Below are 4,586 nucleotides of genomic sequence, written 5' to 3'. Positions count from 1 at the left end.
CAATCAGTCAATCCTCAAGGAAATTAGTCCTGACCATTCATTGGAAGGACTGATGCTGAAGCTGAAGCCCCAGTACTTTGGCCTCCTGATGCAAAGAACTGACTCACTGGAAAAAAACCCTGATGCTGGGAAAGACTGAAGGTGGGAGAAAGGGGAAGACAGAAGATGAGGTGTTTGAATGTCATCACTGACTCAGTGAACATGAGTTTGAGCAAGCTCTGGGGGTTGGTGATGGACAGGGAAGCCTGGCATGATGCAGTCCATGGGGTCACAAAGAGTTGGACATTGCTGAGCAACTGAACTGAACTGAGTCATTTTGGCTATTATGTCAACTGTCACAGTATTGCAGCAGTATTTTGTTTAAATAATCCTTATTTTATTTAATAAATAGAATAGAAAATCTGGAAACTTGAAAATAAAAACAAAACTTGGAAAGTGATTTCTTTAAGTGAACAACAACAACAAAAAAGACCTCCACAGGATGGGACTTGGTCTGTCCATTGCCATATACTCAGATTCCAGAGCAGTGCCTGGCTCTTACTAGGTATTCAGTAAGTATTTGTTGATTGAATGAGCACTTTTTACTGCAGAGAAACTTCCTCAATCACATTTTGTCTCAGAAGTACCCAGCAGCACTATCTCTTTAAAGGTTTCAGGCTTTGGGAATCTTGAAATGAGAGACAAGAACTTTCTGCTCTGTTACTTTTTTTTTTTTCTATAACTTTTTTGTAACAGAAACAACTTCAATTATTGTCTTGGGATGGATGGAAGGGAGGAAAAAATTGACAGTTCAGGTTTCAAAAATATTATCCCCACAGCAGCTCTTAATGTTCCATTTCCCCAAGAGAGTCCACAGACTTGTAGGTTTTGAAGTAGAGAATGGTGTTTCTGCAGGAGCCAAAGCACTTTCCATGTAGAGCCCTGAGGCCCTGCTCATCACCTTTTCTGTTTATTTGACCACACCACGTGGCTTGCAGGATCTTAGTTCCCCGGAAGTGAACCTGCAGCCTCCGCAGTGAGACTGCAGAGTCCCAGCCACTGGATGGCCGTGGAATTTCTCCTGCTCATCACTTGATTTCCTCCCAGCCACCTCTGCTCACTCCTTTGCACCATGTGTGAATCTTTCCAGTTCTCCCAATGACTGCTGCGGCTTCTAAAGCTTTCAATCCCCTTTCCTCTTTTCCCCCTCCTCTGCTCAATTTTGTAAACTTTCAATAAATAATTATTTTTAAAATTGCTCTAGTTGGGAGCCCTGGAAGAATCTCAGAAATCTATATTCCAAGTTAGATTTTGTTAGTGTCACAGTTTGTCAAAATGGTGACAAAACTTAGGATGACCGACTTGTCTGTTCGTCCAGAACTTTCCTGGTTTTAGCTTTGAAAGTTCTGTATCCCAATAAACCTCCCAGTTCCTGCCAACCCTGGATCACCATCCTACATCATAATCAGTCAATATCCTGTGTCATTTGAAATATTTGCCTCTTTACTTCAGTAAGATTACAATTTCAGATATCCATTCAAGTATTTATGGAGCATCTCTGTGTGGCAAAGAAGGATGAAGCCCCTTCTCCCATGGGAGAGCTTAAAATCCATGTTGGCAGGAGGGAGAGTAGGACAGGGAGCAGGTAACAGGTAGGTCACATGCGTGTATGTTTCAAATACTTTTCTTTTTTGAAAAAAAAAACTTACTTATTTGGCTGTGATGGGTCTTAGTTGCAGCCCGCAAGTTTCTCTAGTTGCAGTGCCCAGGCTCTAGATCTCACCAGCTCAAGTAGTTGCAAGGCGAAGGGCTAATGCCCTGCAGCATGTGGGATAATCCTTCCCCATCCAGAGATTGAACCTGTTTCTCCTGGATTGGAAGGCAGATACTCAACCCTGGACTCCCCGGGAAGTCCCTCAAATATTTTTCATGCTGAGATGAAAATAAAAGGCAAGAATGGAACAGAGAGTGCCCGAGTGTTCGGGACTGTGACAAGGATGTGGCTCCTGGGCGGGGACTCAAGCGAGGAGCAGAAGGAAGCCAGGCAGCTGCCTGAACAACGGGAGAGGAGCCCTGAAGCAGGCACCTGTGTGCACACGTGTGTCCCAGACAAAGGGGAAGGTGACAAGAAGCAAAGCGGGGGAATTAGTAGGAGGTGGATCACATGAGGCCAACCAGACAAGACTCGCTGACGGATTGGATGTGGGGTATGACAAGGGCAGTTAAGAATGGCTCCACAGGTTTTGGCCTGATGGCAGGGCAGATTAAATGTCATTAACTCAGACGGGGAAGAGTTGAGCAGTTAGTGGGGGCAAGAAGAATTTGTAGGACAGTTTATTGTCAAATGTCTATGATGATGGACAGGGAGGATGTCCACTATCTGGTTTGATATATGAGACTGGAACTCAAGGAAGATCAGGGCTAGAAATAGAAAAGGAGTCTTCAAACTAGACGTGTCTTTTTTTTCTTTTTTAGTTTTTAATTGGAGGATAATTGCTTTGCAGTGCTGTGGTGGTCTCTACCATACATCAACTCGAATTGGTCATGATTATATATACATAGCCCCCTCCCTTTAGAGCTTCCCTCCACACCCCATCCCACCCTTCCAGGTCATCACAGAGTGCCAGGCTGGGAGACCTGGTGTTTAAAAGGGAGTTTAAAACCGGACAAGGTGGAAAAGCCAGTTAGAGGATCAAGGCTGCAGGCACTTTTCCAAGAAGGTTGGTGGGTGGAGAAGCTGGGTACCAGCACAAACACACAAGACAGCTAAGGAGCAGTGAGTAAGGGAGAGCAAGGAAGAAGGAAAACCCACAACATGGACTAACTTAGAAGCCATTAAAGACAAACTACAGCAAGAAGACAGTGACTGGGTGGGTCAAATGTTACTGGTTGGTCCAAGAAGATAAGGTTGGTCCAGAGTACTGATTATTTTCCTTGGGTTTTCTGAAACTGATTTAAAAAATATATATATCATATATATATATATATATATATACACACACACACACACACAAAGAGTGATCACAATTTCCCAAACTTGTAACTTTCATCATTTTGAGGTGAATACAAACTTTTTTTTTAGTGAGAAATAACCATCCTTCAGAACAAAATAATAGGAATAAAATCTGGAATAGAGATTGTATAGGAAAAAGGAGAATAGAGACTATCTAAATGTTCTCAAGGGACTTAAGGTGTTGAGAAGCTTCAGAATAAAGTTTAAAGGCCAAGGATAAGCTGCTGCTGCTGCTGCTGCTAAGCCGCTTCAGTTGTGTCCGACTCTGTGTGACCCCAGAGACGGCAGCTCACCAGGCTCCCCTGTCCCTGGGATTTTCCAGGGAAAAACACAGGAGTGGGTTGCCATTTCCTTCTTCAATACTTGAAAGTGAAAAGTGAAAGTGAAGTTGTTCAGTCGTGTCTGACTCTTCTAGACCCCATGGACACTAGCCTACCAGGCTCCTCTGTCCATAGGATTTTCCAGGCAAGAGTACTGGAGTGAAGGTTACCATTGCCTTCTCCGTCTTTGATGTTAATTATTTTCTATTCTCCTTTTATACATTTCTCAGATTTTGCTACAGTGTTGATGTATCATTTTGTTAAGTTTTTAATTTATACAGAGAGCAATTGCCTGGCGACAGTTGAGTATGAACCTCAGGAGTTACTCTTGTAAATAAAATATTGCTGATGTCATATTTTCACTTCTCAAGCAGACTTGTAAATTTCTGAGATACAGGTCATCATGTTGTAATGGCAGTTGCATTGCTCATTAGCTAGGTTAAGGGATTGTCGGTGGTTTTTTCACTTTGGCCCCTAGCACAAATGCGTTAGTTGCTCAGTCCTGTCCGACTCTGTGACCCCATGGACGTAGCCCACCAGGCTCCTCTGTCCATGGGATTCTCCGGGCAAGAATACTGGAGTGGGTTGCCATTTCCTTCTCCACCTAGCACAAATGGAGGGGAATAAAACATAAAATATCCTTGGACACTGGTTGGCATATCTGCTAACGAGTCTAGTGTGGGAGGCTTTCCCGGGATCCGCGGGTTTTGGTCCAGGCTCCCGCAGGAGGCTTACCGGAGCCCTCTGCAGTGCAGGTTCACACAAGCATCGGACAGTAAGTCTGACGCTGGTGTTGCCCCTACTCACACGTAAAGCACGTGATGCATTCGGTAACTCATCATTATACACAGATGGTGTGTATCCTACCCCCACCCCATCATCTTACATAACCCCATCATCTGAAGTTTTGACTTAAGAATCAAAACCCGACTTCCCCTCCTAGGGAGAGGATTGCAGAGAAATGTACCGGGAAGACAGGTCCAACGCCTTACGTCAGGAATCCAGGTCTTCCCAGAAAAACCCCACTGGCTTGTAATCCCGAGGCACCCAGATACCCACCTCCACACCGAAGCTCCGCTCGGGCTTCCTTCTCATCCGGCTCACTCCAGGTTCCTTTTACTGGTTCGCGGTGCAAGCCCCGCCCCTGGCCCCGCCACCACCCATAGGGCTCTGACGCTGCCTCTAGTCCCGCCCTGGCACCGCCCCCAGCTCATGACGTCACTCAGGCGCCGCGCGACGCGCCCCCTGTCAGAGGCGGCCATTGTTCAGCCGGT

The sequence above is a fragment of the Capricornis sumatraensis genome, chromosome 4 (genome assembly GCF_032405125.1).
Source record: "Capricornis sumatraensis isolate serow.1 chromosome 4, serow.2, whole genome shotgun sequence".
Lineage (NCBI taxonomy): Eukaryota > Metazoa > Chordata > Mammalia > Artiodactyla > Bovidae > Capricornis > Capricornis sumatraensis.
This window is presented reverse-complemented; position numbering follows the sequence as displayed.